A 15437-nucleotide genomic window follows, 5' to 3' on the forward strand; every position below is an offset into this window, starting at 1 on the left:
AAACCGGAGCACCCAGAGGAAACCCACGCAGACATGGAGAAAACGTGAAAACTCCTTACAGCCGGAATTGAACCCAGGTCGCTGGCACTGTAAAGCATTATGCATTTCAGAAACAGCTTAATTTTAAGTTATTAAATTAACTTTGCAAAATTTCTGGAACGTAAACGAGGGGAGGCATTTTAAATCTAATTCAGCATTCCAGGATTTCTGCCAGGCAGGGAAGATGGGTTTTACAGCCCAACCAATTGGATTTCAATGGACACTAAATCAGGCAAGTATAAAAGCAGCACTGCACGGACACACTTCAGCTTCCTGATGGGTAGGGTTAAGTTAAAATTTCCCTGTAATATCAAAGTCTGGCTGTGGAATTCCATCTGACAACAATTTTAGCTAACTGGCAGCATGACACTTTCAGATACTCAGCGGGTCAGGCAGCATCTAAGCAGAGAGAAACCCAGTTAAATTTTCAGGTCAATAACCTTCATTGAAACATTAACTCTGTTTTTCTCTCCACAGATGCAGCCTGATCTGCCCAGCATCTCCATCAATTTTTATTTTTATTTCAGATTTCCCATATCTGCTGTTGTTTTTGCTTAGAGTGGTAATAGGCTATTTGACCGGGTGGTGCATCACAGGTAAATCAATGCCAGTCCTCACTCAATGCCCACAGATAAGCATTTGTTTTATCTTCTTTATTCTCCTTTACTATTGATGGCTTGGATTCCTTTCTGAGGTGGGAGTTCATAAACAATTGTCAACCTCTGGTGCTTTAGTCCAGTGTCCATTTGCATGACTGGAAAATGAGTATTCAGAGTGTGTGAGATCACAAGACCATCACTCCAAGCCAGACCTCTCCTTACCTGCCACACACCTATTTCAGCCTAGATCACCAGGTCAGAAATAACTGTTTCTCCTCACCTTTTGAAGCTTCTTACCCAATCCAAGATATGATGGGACCAAGGGAACTATGGACAGAGGACATGAATCAGGAGGAGAAACCTTACAAGCAGCACAGGAATCCAGCAAAACACACAAGATGCTGGAGGAACTCAGCAGTTCGGGCAGCATCAATGGAGGGAGTAAACAGTCAACATTTCGGGTCAAGTCCCAGTCCTGATGAAGGGTCTTGGCCCAAAACGTTGACTGTTTATTTCCCTCCATGGGTGCTGCCTGACCTGCTGAGTTCCTCCAGCATTTTGTGTGTGTTGCTCCAGATTCCAGTGTCTGCAGAATCTCTCCTGTCACAGGAATCCAGCCTTTTCCTTATTAAATGAAAAACAGAAAATTGCAGACACAAGAGAATGCAGATGCTGGAATCTGGAGCAGGAAACAAACTGCTGGAGGAACTCAACAGCAAGTAGCTGTTACTCCATTAACAACCAGCAGGCTTCTCGGAACTCAACAAGTTGAGCATCATCACATTTTCTCTCTCTCTCTCTCTCTCTCTCTCTCTCTCATAGTTTTGATGAAGGGTCTTCAACCTGAATATCCCATGGCGGTTGGACCCTCAGATGTGGTCTTTCCCACAAACCCCTTGTGTCGGCTGCACCGAGCTTCAGTGCATTGGTTAACATGTACTCCTGCAGCATGGAATGTGCCATTGACAGCACTTCCTTATGGACATCTCATTACACTTGAAGGCCAACAATTTTCAGACAGACCACAGTGTGTCTTTCACTGTTGGTGATCTTCCAGGAGCAGTTGACGTTTGCCTTGCTATGCATCCCTAGGAATAGTATGTAGGTCAGGGAGTCCTGTGTTATGCAGCTGCTTGGGGTGAACCTTGACAAGGACTCTTGCATCCTTTTCCAGACCTTCTTGGCAAATGCACAGTCCGCAAAGAGGTGGATGATCATCCCATATGCATTCCAGCTGTCTCGTGGGCAGCATGCATTGGGAGTGAAACTCCGAGCACGCAAGGAGGATCTGATGGAGGGCAACTCTCACTGCCTACCATGTTGGTGAGTAGTGGTGATGTGGCATTCTGCCAAATGGCTTTGACAGTCTGCTCTGCAAACCATCCCACAGGATACACCGTCTTCTTCTCCCACAGGGCCTGCAGGATATTCGTTGCTGACCACTGCTTGATGGACTTCTGGTCAAAGTTGTTTTTCTGCAGAAACTCTTCTATGAAGGATGGGTAGTGTGGAATGATTAGATAGATAGACAGACAGACAGACAGACAGACAGACAGACAGATATCTTTATTAGTCATACATCGAAACACACAGTAAAATGCATCTTTAGCGTAGAGTGTTCTGGGGGCAGCCCGCAAGTGTCGCCATGCTTCTGGCGCCAACATAGCATGCCCACAACTTCCTAACCTGTACATCTTTGGAATGTGGGAGGAAACCGGAGCACCCAGAGGAAACCCACACAGACACAGGGAGAACGTACAAACTGCTTACAGACAGTGACCAGACTTGAACCCGGGTCGCTGGCGCTATAAAGCTTTATGCTAACCGCTACACTACTGAACATTGTGTGGCAATGAGGCCAGGCCCATTCTTTTCAACACCGGGACAGATAGAACCCCAGCACATGGTGACACTTAGTGTTTGCATATTTTGGTACTGCACACAACTTGATGCAGACAAACACAAAGGTGGCCATCTGGACAAGGGCAATGTTTTGTCTCCATTCTCTGGGGATTTCTATATTGTGATCCATTGGACACACTCCATCTTGGATCCCCTGATGAAACAGAAGCTGGAATGGATGACTGCCATGACACAGGAGCGGGGTATGGGCCACACCTGCCCCATGTACAGAAACACTGACAGCACCTCGCACTTCATGACCAGGTTCTTGCCTGCCATCGAGGGGAAGCACTGCTCCCAAAACCCCAATTTTTCCTTTATATTGGCTATCCGCTCCAGCTAATTCTCAACACAAGCCCCAGATCCTCTGACCCAGATTTTCAGCACCTTTAGGTTGTCAGACTTGAGGGTAACAGGAATAGAGGATCAGTTGGGCCTGCTCCCAAAGAATCAGAATCAGGTTTATTATCACTGACATATGTCGTGAAATTTGTTGCTTTGCGGCAGCAGTACAGTGCTGGACATAAAAGGCTTAAAAAATTATTATAATTTACAAAAATAAATAAATAGTGCAAAAGAAGAATAACAAGTTAGTGTTCATGGACCGTTCAGAAATCTGATGGCGGAGGGGAAGAAGCTGTTCCTGAAACGTTGAGTGTGGGTCTTCAGGCTCCTCACTCTTCCTGCGGTTGACCCTGGCCTCCAAGGCCGGCTCAGACCAGTTGCTGATGCTAATTATTCTGTGGGCTGACTGTGTGTCCAAGCAGAAGGCGGTGACATCATCCAAGTACAAGGGAGGCTTTGATCTGACTGCCTCCACTACCTGGCATCGTCACCCATTTTACGCCCATGTCCTTCCTGATGGATTCAGCAAAAAGACTGTATACAAAACATAAACAAGCTGGAGAAGAGTGGGCAAGCATGCCTGACTATGGATTTGATGGGGGAAGCTTTCTGTATCCCACCCATTAATTTGGATGCACTACTGATGTCTGTGTAGAGCAATTGTATCCAATTCCACACTCCCTCCCCAAAGCCCATTTTGGACAGCACGTCCATCATATATGTGTGCGATATTCACTTGCCTCTCAGATGTTCATTCTTCATGTAGTGTTTAAAAAAAGAGGCACTATGGACAGACTTGTTCAGGCCTGTCAGTGGGCTCAGACAGTGAGAGATTCCTTGTCTGCACTTCACTGGATTAACAAATTAACATTTGAATAGTCAGAATGAAGTGAGATGTAATGAAGAATTATCCACTAGTTTTATATTGTTGCCACGTTAATTGAAATCTGGGAGACTGATGTAAGTGAGCCATCTCCCAGCATTTCAGATGCTAATTCACTGCCCTCTCAATTCTCAACCACCAACACCATGTCCCCTCTCCCCCAAAGGCAATCCCACCCCTGCTCACCCTCCCACCTCCAATTAATGCAATGGCTCCTGCTTGTGAGCTGGCCCAGCTTTCACACTTGGTAACACTACCACTCTTCATGTGTTACTTAATATTGATTGGTCCTGTGGTTGAGCCCAAGTCATTCTGACTTGACATCCCAAACAATGCAAACTGTCACTGACATCTTGATCAATGATTAATTTCCTTCACCCGGTTAAATGCAATTGAACTTGCCATCAGCCCAGTTAACAACTAACCCTACACGTTTCAGATAGATTTACATTTCACATCCACAAACACTGATACGTTCAGCAAGTTAGCGTTCAGTTGATCTAAAATAATTCTTTTGCAGGCAAGAATAAATTTATTCAGGTTCAGTTGGAGGAGCTCAAACATTGATTTGGGGATTGGTGGATGACAGATTTATAAACATTTTCTCGCCATCTATTTTTCCTGCCAAAGTCCTTATTTCTCTTTGTCTGGGGGATGGCGGCTTAGTGGGATGCATGGAAGTTTGAGGTGATTATTTTCTGACTGTTCAGCCACAGGGGAATGATTTAGAGCCAAGCTCAATCATACCTATATTCAATAGTCATATATGCTCACGCTTATTAGCAAGCAATTAGGAGTGGTCAATTTTAATTGCCAACTGAGAGCAATTATAGCAGTTATTGAGTGGTAAGGAACAAAATGGAGGCCTATACCTCTACCCATTCGAACAGGTCTACAGTGTACACAATCTCACTGGCTCTCCACTCAGCTTTGGAGCACCTAGACAACAGCAAAACATATGTCAGGCTGCTGTTTATCGATTACAGCTCGATGTTCAACACCATTATCCCCTCAGTACTAATTAACAAGCTTCAAACCCTGGGCCTCTGTAACTGCCTCTGCAACTGGATCCTCAACTTCCTTATCGGGAGACCACAGTCAGTGCAGATAGGTAATAAAATCTCCTCCTCACTGACAACTAACACAGGCACACCTCAAGGATGTGTGCTTAGCCCACTGCTCTATTCTCCCTACACTCATGTCTGTGTGGCTACGCACAGCTCAAACACCATCTATAAATTCCCCGGTGGCATCACTGTTGTTGGCAGAATCTCAGATGGCGATGAGGAGGCGTACAGGAGTGAGATGGATCAGCTGGTTGAGTGGTATTGCAAAAACAACCTTGCACTCAACATCAGCAAGACCAAGCAGTTGACTGCAGACATCAGGAAGGGGAAGTCGGGAGAACACACACCAGTCCTCATTGAGGGGTCAGCAGTGGAAAGGGTGAACAGCTTCAAGTTCCTGGCCATCAACATCTCAGAGGATTTATCCTGGGCCCAACACATTGATGCAATCATGAAGAAGGCACGCCAGTGGCTCTACTTCATTAGGAGTTTGAGGAGATTTGGTATGTCACCAAAGACTCTTGCAAATTTCTACGGATGTACGTTGGAGAGCGTTCGGACTGGTTGCACCACTGCCTGGTTTGGAGGATCCAATGTGCGGGATCGAAAGATGCTACAGAGGGTTGTGGACTCAGCCAGCTCCATCTCAGGCATAACTCTCCCCACCATGATGGACATCTTTAAGAGGCGGTGCCTCAAGAAGGCAACATCCATCATTAAGGACCCTCACCACCCGGGACATGCCAGCTTCTCATTACTATCATTGGGGAGGAGGTACAGGAGCCTGAAGACCCACACTCAATGTTTCAGGAACAGCTTCTTCCCCTTCGCCATCAGATTTCTGAACAGCCCATGAACCCGTGAACAGTACTTCGTTATTCCTCTTTTGCACTATTTATTTTTGTAATTTATAGTAATTTTTATGTCTTTGCACTGTACTGCTGCTGCAAAACAACAAAGTTCACAACATATGTCAGTGATAATGATTCTGATTCTGATTTTTGTAGGTATCACCTAATATTTATTTGTTGTTTCTTTCTTCCAGGAAATGCTGAGTGAAGGTCTATTTGATTGTGTGAGATTTGCAGTCAGCTAGATGCAGTCTTCAACCAATGAGCAAACGTGCATACTTTCAGGAAACAGTCAATCAACAGCGGGCAGGACATTCATAATCTACAATGGTGAATTGCACATCCACCACACCACACTCCAAAAAACCTTTACTTTACATAGACAGCAGGGCAGAGTTTCCTTGTCATTGTTGGGACTATTCATGCAAGTTGGTGAAATTGGCTGCATAAGAAAAGATTTCTTCTCAGGTCACTATTAATTCTCTTCCCCCTTGTTTTATACATGACCTCTGGTCCTCAGCTCCTTCACCATAGGAAGCAGCCTTCCTTTGACAGTAATGAGTAACACAGTTTAAAATTTTTTCTGCACTAAAATTATCTTGCTAACAAAAAAATCCATCCAACAACTTGACAAATGAAAGATGTGACAAAATTAGTACTTAGCAGTGTGAAGAGTAACTCACATTGATGCACACCAATGAAATTAGTGAATAGTTTAGCATGTTTTTATTCCACATTCTTTTAGTGATTTTAAATTTGTCTTTTTTTTTGCCAACTGAGGTCTGCACGTTCTTGCTGAAAAAGCTTATTTTTTGAGACAAATATATTACTAATGTATTAATAAAACTGCACCATTATCACTCTTAAATAAATTAATGATTTTTTAAATTACAATGAGCAATTATATTTAAACATAGTGGTGCAATGAGCATTTTGCATTTGTGATTACTGAAATGATTTTATATGGAAACTTAAACTATACCCTCACTTCCAAAAAGCAACAAAATTCAAACACAATTTGCACTCTTTTTCCCAAAATAGAAATTCTACCCAACTACTTAAGTCCCTTAAATTGTCCAAGCTTTGGTTGAGCTTCAACTGCAGTTTCAAAATCATACTTTTATTATAATGCAATTACAAAGATTATAAAATTTTCCAGAAACTGCACAGACACTTGTGTGATTGCAGTCCATCCTGTGGCTGTGAGATATTTCCTGTCCTGTATATGGGAAATCTGTGTAAATTAGGAGTCTCTTCAACAAACATCCACATACATCGCATTGTCTACTTAAAGCTAACATGTTGTAAGTAGGAGATGAAGCAACATCTGTGGAGAGGGTGAAACATAACAATGTTTTTTTCTGTCTCTGCAGAAAGATATTGTCTTACCTGTAGTGCATTCCCAGTATTTTCAGGTTTCATTTCAAACTACCAGCTTCCGCAGTTATGTGTTGAAAATTTACTGGTCTAGCTCCTCAAAGCAGCTAGCTGCACTGCCATCTTATGGCTGACTGGATTCACTGCAGCAGGACACCACAGACACCACCTCTGCTACACACAAAAAGCATTGAGTTTTATTTATTTTTGCTGCATTTTTTTTGAGCTTGTCTGCAGGTGTGAACAACAAATTCTTTCTCTCACCATTTATTTTAATTCATAAGTTAAACATCTCACCATGTAGGTAATTGTCCTGGGTCAGGATGAATACATTTAAAACACTGTTTATTTGAGACAGATTTAATAATTAAGTATAAACTTGCATAAACATTGATGCGTAATTGTCCCTCAGCCCAATAAAATTCAACTGGATCTTCCTAGGAATGATAACATTAATATAACCTTGACTGAGCCACATAAGGAAATGGTAGGACATGTGGCTAAAGGTTTTGTCCAAGAGTTAGATGTTAAAAAGGTAAAGAGAAGTGTCTGAAACTATAAGGCACAGGTTAAGATAAGCAGTAGAGGTTTAGAAGGAATCTAAGGAGGAATTCTTTCACCCAGAGGGTGGAATCTGCAATGCATTTTCTGAGGGGGTGGAGAAGGGAGGTGCTCTCACAACATTTAAGAAATATTTAGATAAGCACTTGAATCGCAAGGCATAGAAAGCTACGGACCCAGTGCTGGTAAGAGGGATTAGTATCATTGGGTACAATGATCGGAAAGGACATGGTGGCTGAAGAGTCTGTGTCTGTGCTCTGTTACCCCATGAGTTTTGGAGGTGAGAGGTCTTGGCAGGAAATTCAGTACTTGGGGCTTTGGCACAGCCTCGAATGGTGGAGCAATTAAACTAAGAGAGGGACAAGGATCCAGAATTGAAGGAACATCAAAATCTCAAGGGGTTGCAAAGCTGGAGGAGGTTGCAGAGATGAACAAAATCATGAAGGGCTTTAGAAACAAGGGTGAAATGTTAAAATTGAGTCACAGCTAGACTGGAAGTCAACAAAGATCATAGAGCACAGAGCTGATGAGCGAACAGGTCAAGGCGTGAGACAGGTGGCAAAGATTTAGACATCCAAGGTTTTGGAGAATGGAAGATGGGAGGCCAGCCAGAACATCAAAATGGTCCAGGCAACACAGGCATGGATAAGGGTTTGAGCAACAGAAGCAAAGGCACAGGGATGAAACGTACAGGTAAACTTAGGTGGTCTTACTGATGTGGATGGAAGCTCACCTCAGGGTCAGATAGGATGATAGGATTTTGGGCAGTCCTGCTCAGATTCAGAGAGTAACCAGGGATGGCACTGAGTCAGTGAAGAGAGGATAGGTAGTGGTGGAGATTGAAAACAATGGCTTTGTTCTTCCCAAAGTATTACTGGAGGAAATTATTTCTTATTCAGTACTGGATGCCTGACAAACATTGTAGCAAATCAGGGATGGCACAGAAGTTGAGTGAGGTAGTGGTGAGGTGCACCTGGGTGTCAAGTGGAATCTGAAGTGGTGTTTTAGCTGAATGTCACCGAGGGGCAGGATGTAGATGAGAAATAGGAGAGGGACAAGGAGAAATACTTGAAGGACTTCAAATATAATAGCCCATGATAGGGAAGAGAACCAACTATTGGATAGACATGAGTAGAACCACACAATGGTAGTCCCCATCCTGTATTTTTTTAAGACATAGGGGGCCGCTTAAACGTAAACCAAGTCTCAGAGCAATCCCATCAATTCCATTCCCCCACTTATTTCCCTGTAACCCATTCTCTCTCACAAGGGCACCAACTTTTCTCAGATTCTACCACCCACCCACACGAGAGGAAATGTACAGTGGCCAATTAAGCCACCAACATTTCTTTTGGTATGTAGGAGGAACCAGTGCACTTGAGGGAAATCCACACAGTTCCAGGGAGAATGTACAAATTCCACACAGACAGCACCAGATTGAACCTGGCTCACTGGAGCTGTGAAGCAGCAGCACTACCTGCTGATAGACTGTCTTAACCAATGGATGATGAATGTGTTGGAGAAAATTATGATGGAATGCCATTAACGAGTTTGATATTTGGGGATAGCTTTAACAGTTTTAAGGTGGAAACCCAACTGGACTTGTTCAAATATTACAACTTCACTTTCAAGAAGGTTAGAGAGGAAAGGAAGATTCAAGGTGGGTCAATACAGAGGGGTCATATGAATTTTTCAAGAAGTTTGATAGTGGCAGATTTGAATGAGAGGAGGACATTATCTGCACTGAGAGTCTCAAGTTACTTGGGAGCCAGGAAGTTGGGTGGTCAGTCCTTTGGTGCCTAAACAGGATCAGGAAGTGGATCTCATGCACAAGATGAGCTGGAGGAGGGCATGGTGTGAGAAAGGAGAGAACAATATAAATCCAGAGCGAAGGCTGGGAAAACCTCAGGCCAAGATTGACCTAGTACACCAGTGGAAGGAAGGAAGCAACAGGTGCATCAGAATGGATGATCACCAATTTTAGTTTGAATGCATGAGCTCCTTGCATTTGCTGTTGGAGGTGAGGTGTGGAGGCAGAGGATATGGAAACGTGCTCACGTGCACATTTCTAGTCAGGAGGGGAAGGACTCTGGCCTGTCTTCGATTTGTAACCAAGTCCAAATGTAAGAGCCCTGACAGAATCTCAACTGAGATTCACAAATTCAATGCAAACTGGTCTTTCAAGGTTTTTCAGGCCGACACGGACCAGTGACTCATCATACACTAAGTGTTTAGTGAAACAAGAAGTTCCTTTCTTCTGTTCTTAAATAGTTTAGTCACTAAAAGAATAATATAAATTGCATTGTGCCAGCTTACCATTTATATTTTATTCCATTTCTGTGATGTACTAGTCTTAGTGCATCATTGAAGTATGCAGACTGAGGGAGGGCTAGGCTCCTTCCTGAATCCAAGCTAAATTTGATAGTATAATCTGGGACAAAGTCGATGCCAGTAAAATTGGAAAGGCTTGTATTTATATAGTCTCATTCATAACTCTTCAATGCCCCTTGGCACTTTTAAAGCCAATAAAATACTACTGAAATGTAATCACTGTTCCAAAGTCAGAAACACTGCAGTAAATTTGCACAAAACCAGCTCCCACAAACTGCAAGTGATAATGTGCAGATAATATGTTTTAGAAGTTATCTTCTGTCTCAAGGCTCTGTCTACGAACAAAATGTGTTTAGGTTTTGACTGAGAAATAAATAATTTGCCATCTTGCATGTGATTGTTCCCTTTCTCTTCTACAAAACAGCAATGGGATCTTTTACAGCATTTACTTCCTTTAGTGTTTTATCCAAAAGATGGGATCTTCAACATTGCTGCTATCACTCAGAACTATACTGAAGCGTCTGGCTAGATTTTCACCTTCATGTCCCTGGACTAGGAGTCACAGACTCACAGAGAGTTACTACTAAACCAGAGGTCACTGTAGTTTAAAATTCCTGCTGGCCAAACCCAAGATGCTGAATTAACGCATTTTAGTCCATTTATCACCAATATAAAGTCATACAGCAGAGAGGCAGGCCCTTCAGCCCATCATATCCATTCTGGTCATTTTACATATCGATACTAGTCCCTTTTACCCACTTTTGGCCCTTAGCCTTCTACACCTAATTCAAGTCTCGATGTTCCTTAAATGTTGTGAGAGTACCCAAGTGAAAAGTTTTTTTAAAAAACAATTCCCTTTCCTTTCTGTTTTGAGGATACTTATCCAGGTCAGGATGATATGAATGTCACTATTCTATTTTACCATCACTTAAGATTCTAGCTTGATGGCCAAAATGGAAAGTGTGCTGCTCAAAACTGGAACTAATTCAAACAGTTAAAATCCCAGTCCATGCTGAGTTAGCGGATCAAAGCTGAAATGGTAGTGTGGTTGCTGAAATTGGCTGAGTAAAGGAGAAAACTGCCAACCTTGAGTGCTATCCAATTGCATTGACGCATTGCGAAGGGGAGAAGGTCAGGTTATGTTAGTGAAACTTAGGAAATCCTTACAGTGTTAATGGATACAGGGACGTTGTTTCCCCTGACTGAGGAGTTTAGAAGCAGATTCACAGACTCAGAACATAGGACTGACATGAGGGAAAATGTCTTCATTCAGAGGCTGGTGAATCTTTGGAGTTCTCTAGCCCAGAGGGCCGTGGAGGTTCAGTCACCGAATTCATTCAAAAGAGAAATCAATAGACTTCTTGAAATTAAAGAAACCAATGGAAATGGGGTAATGCAGGAAAATGGAGCAGAGACATTATCAGCTTTGATCTTGATGAATCGGAGGCACAGTCTGTGTGTCCTTTATCAGGAAGAGAATATTATGAGAAAAAGCGTATTTGAGTTGTGGGCAGGCTCAAAGGGTCAGGTCCCTGACTCCAAATTCTTAAGGCTATCTGGGCTCATTCATTCCACCCAGCTGTTTAATTGCATTCACCCTGAACTCAGTCATCAGCTTCTGCAAAACTTATGTTATCTTGTGCTTGTCATGTTTATAATGTACTATGCTGCAGCAAAAAGCTGATTTTCATGGCATTTATACCCTGTTTGTATGCCTCTGACAATAATTTTGAAGTTGCAAGAGGTACAACATTGGCTGATCAGAACAAAGTGATGAAGTGTCAGCAGCAGATTCTGGGTCACTGCCTCCCCAGGACTGAAGTTGGCTACTTGTTTACAAGTTATTTCTGGGCCACACGCAGGAATGACCCCTCCCGCTTCTGGAGCTTGTTGCAAGGAGACCTTCACCCTAAATGACACATTACTAGAGAGAAGCCACCGACTGCCCCAGAGATGAGGGGGGGGGAGAAGAGGGGGGGGGAGAAGAGGGGGGGGGGAGAAGAGGGGGGGGAGAAGAGGGGGGGGGAGAAGAGGGGGGGAGAAGAGGGGGGGGGAGAAGAGGGGGGGGGAGAAGAGGGGGGGGAGAAGAGGGGGGGGGAGAAGAGGGGGGGGGAGAAGAGGGGGGGGGAGAAGAGGGGGGGAAGAGGGGGGGAAGAGGGGGGGAAGAGGGGGGGGGAGGGGGGGAAGAGGGGGGGGAGGGGGGAAGAGGGGGAGGGGGGGAAGGGGGGGGAGGGGGGGAAGGGGGGAAGAGGGGGGAGGGAGAGGGAGGGAGGGAGGGGGGAGGGAGAGGGAGGGAGGGAGGGGGAGGGAGAGGGAGGGAGGGAGGGGGGAGGGAGAGGGAGGGAGGGAGGGGGGAGGGAGAGGGAGGGAGGGAGGGGGGAGGGAGAGGGAGGGAGGGAGGGGGGAGGGAGAGGGAGGGAGGGAGGGGGGCGGGAGAGGGAGGGAGGGAGGGAGGGGGGAGGGAGAGGGAGGGAGGGAGGGAGGGGGGAGGGAGAGGGAGGGAGAGGGAGGGAGGGGGGAGGGAGAGGGAGGGAGGGGGGAGGGAGAGGGAGGGAGGGGGGAGGGAGAGGGAGGGAGAGGGAGGGAGGGGGGAGGGAGAGGGAGGGAGGGGGGAGGGAGAGGGAGGGAGGGGGAGGGAGAGAGGGGGAGGGAGAGGGAGGGGGTTGGAGGGAGGGATAGAGAGAGAGGGAGGGAGGGGGGGGTAGAGAGAGAGGGAGGGGGGAGGGAGAGGGAGGGAGGGAGGGGGGAGGGAGAGGGAGGGAGGGAGGGGGGAGGGAGAGGGAGGGAGGGAGGGGGGAGGGAGAGGGAGGGAGGGAGGGGGGAGGGAGAGGGAGGGAGGGAGGGGGGAGGGAGAGGGAGGGAGGGAGGGGGGAGGGAGAGGGAGGGAGGGAGGGGGGAGGGAGAGGGAGGAGGGAGGGGGGAGGGAGAGGGAGGGAGGGAGGGGGGAGGGAGAGGGAGGGAGAGGGAGGGAGGGAGGGGGGAGGGAGAGGGAGGGAGGGAGGGGGGAGGGAGAGGGAGGGAGGGGGGAGGGAGAGGGAGGGAGGGGGGAGGGAGAGGGAGGGAGGGGGGAGGGAGAGGGAGGGAGGGGGGAGGGAGAGGGAGGGAGGGAGGGGGGAGGGAGAGGGGGAGAGGAGGGAGGGAGGGGGAGGGAGAGGGAGGGAGGGAGGGGGGAGGGAGAGGGAGGGAGGGAGGGGGGAGGGAGAGGGAGGGAGGGAGGGGGGAGGGAGAGGGAGGGAGGGAGGGGGGAGGGAGAGGGAGGGAGGGAGGGGGGAGGGAGAGGGAGGGAGGGAGGGGGAGGGAGAGGGAGGGAGGGAGGGGGGAGAGGGAGGGAGGGAGGGGGAGAGGGAGAGGGAGGGGGGAGGGGGAGGGGGGAGGGGGAGGGAGGGGGAGGGGGAGGGAGGGGGGAGGGGGAGGGAGGGGGGAGGGGGAGGGAGGGAGGGAGAGGGAGGCAGAGAGAGGGAGAGGGAGGGAGGGGAGGAGGGGAGGCAGGGAGAGAGGAGGGAGAGGGAGAGGGAGGGAGGGAGGGTGAGTGGGAGGGAGGGAGGGAGGGGAGGAGGGAGAGGGGAGAGGGAGGGAGGGAGAGGGGAGAGGGAGGGAGGGAGAGGGGAGAGGGGAGAGGGAGAGGGAGGGAGGGAGAGGGAGGGAGGGGGAGGGAGGGAGGGGGAGGGAGGGAGGGGGAGGGAGGGAGGGGGAGGGGAGAGGGAGGGAGGGAGAGGGAGGGAGGGAGAGGGAGGGAGGGAGAGGGAGGGAGGGAGAGGGAGGGAGGGAGAGGGAGGGAGGGAGGGAGGGGGAGGGAGGGAGAGGGAGGGAGGGAGGGAGGGAGGGAGGGGGGAGGGAGGGAGGGGGGAGAGGGAGGGAGGGAGGGAGAGGGAGGGGGGAGGGGGGACCGTGGGAGAGAGGGGGGAGGGAGGGAGGGGGATAGTGTGAGGGAGGGGGGAGAGGGAGGGAGGGAGGGGGATAGTGTGAGGGAGGGAGGGAGGGGAGGGGGATAGTGAGTGAGGGAGGGAGGGAGGAGAGGGATGGGGAGGGAGGGGGAAGAGGGAGGGAGGGAGGGGGGAGAGGGAGGGAGGGGGAGGGGGGAGAGGGAGGGAGGGGGAGGGGGGAGAGGGAGGGAGGGGGAGGGGGGAGAGGGAGGGAGGGGGAGGGGGGAGAGGGAGGGAGGGGGAGGGGGGAGAGGGAGGGAGGGGGAGGGGGGAGAGGGAGGGAGGGGGAGGGGGGAGAGGGAGGGAGGGGGAGGGGGGAGAGGGAGAGGGGGAGAGGGAGGGAGAGGGGAGAGGGGCGAGTGAGGGAGAGGGGGAGAGGGAGGGAGAGGGGAGAGGGAGGGAGAGGGGCGAGTGAGGGAGAGGGGAGAGGGAGGGAGAGGGGAGAGGGAGGGAGAGGGGAGAGGGAGGGAGAGGGGAGAGGGGAGGCAGAGGGTAGAGGGAGGGAGAGGGGAGAGGGAGGGAGAGGGTAGAGGGAGGGAGAGGGTAGAGGGAGGGAGTGGGTAGAGGGAGGGAGAGGGGAGGCAGAGGGTAGAGGGAGGGAGAGGGGAGAGGGAGAGGGTAGAGGGAGGGAGAGGGTAGAGGGGGGGGGAGGGGAGAGGGAGAGGGAGAGGGAGAGGGAGAGGGAGGGAGAGGGGAGAGGGAGGGAGAGGGGAGAGGGAGAGGGAGGGAGAGGGGGAGAGGGGGAGAGGGAGAGGGAGGGAGGGGGAGAGGGAGAGGGAGGGAGGGGGAGAGGGAGAGGGAGGGAGGGGGAGAGGGAGAGGGAGGGAGGGGGAGAGGGAGAGGGAGGGAGGGGGAGAGGGAGGGAGGGGGAGAGGGAGAGGGAGGGAGGGGGAGAGGGAGAGGGAGGGAGAGGGAGGGAGAGGGAGGGAGGGGGAGGGAGGGGGAGAGGGAGAGGGAGGGAGGGGGAGAGGGAGGGAGGGGAGAGGGAGGGAGGGGGAGAGGGAGGGAGGAAGGGGGGAGAGGGGGAGGGGGGAGAGGAGGAGGGGGGAGAGGGGGAGGGGGGAGAGGGGGAGGGGGGAGAGGGGGAGGGGGGAGAGGGGGAGGGGGGAGAGGGGGAGGGGGGGGGAGGGGGGGAGAGGGGGGAGGGGGGAGAGGGAGGGAGGGGGAGAGGGAGGAGGGGGAGGGGGGGGAGAGGGAGGGGAGGGAGGGAGAGAGGGAGAGAGAGGAGGAGGGAGAGGGGAGGAGGGAGAGGGGAGGAGGGAGAGGGGAGGAGGGAGAGGGGAGGAGGGAGAGGGGAGGAGGGAGGAGAGGGAACACTCTGACCTCCGACACCGAAACCCTCATTGTAACCACCAATGGATTGATCCACTGCTGGAAAACAGGGATATCAGTCGCTCGCAATCCCACAGCAATTCCACTATTTTTCAATTGTCCACCAAAATAAAGCAAAGATGCACGACTATAAGTAATACCCACTAGACACTCACGTCTGCACCGCAGCTCCTGGCCACAAAGTGACCTCAGGTCAGGTTGCCCCTGGACCCTCCCCTCCCGCCGAG

General features: G+C 49.7%; 1 long non-coding RNA gene across 1 annotated transcript; it reads right to left on the reverse strand.

Annotated features, from left to right (window-relative positions):
- Positions 1 to 5906: 5906 nt before the first annotated feature.
- Positions 5907 to 15407, reverse strand: LOC127569620 (uncharacterized). Its single transcript, XR_007956230.1, has 3 exons — positions 15366 to 15407; positions 7076 to 7237; positions 5907 to 6905 (listed from the first exon to the last, which is right to left on the reverse strand). It is a non-coding gene; the product is annotated as an uncharacterized LOC127569620 (long non-coding RNA).
- Positions 15408 to 15437: the final 30 nt, after the last annotated feature.

The sequence above is a fragment of the Pristis pectinata genome, chromosome 4, assembly GCF_009764475.1.
Source record: "Pristis pectinata isolate sPriPec2 chromosome 4, sPriPec2.1.pri, whole genome shotgun sequence".
Taxonomy (NCBI): Eukaryota; Metazoa; Chordata; class Chondrichthyes; order Rhinopristiformes; family Pristidae; genus Pristis; species Pristis pectinata.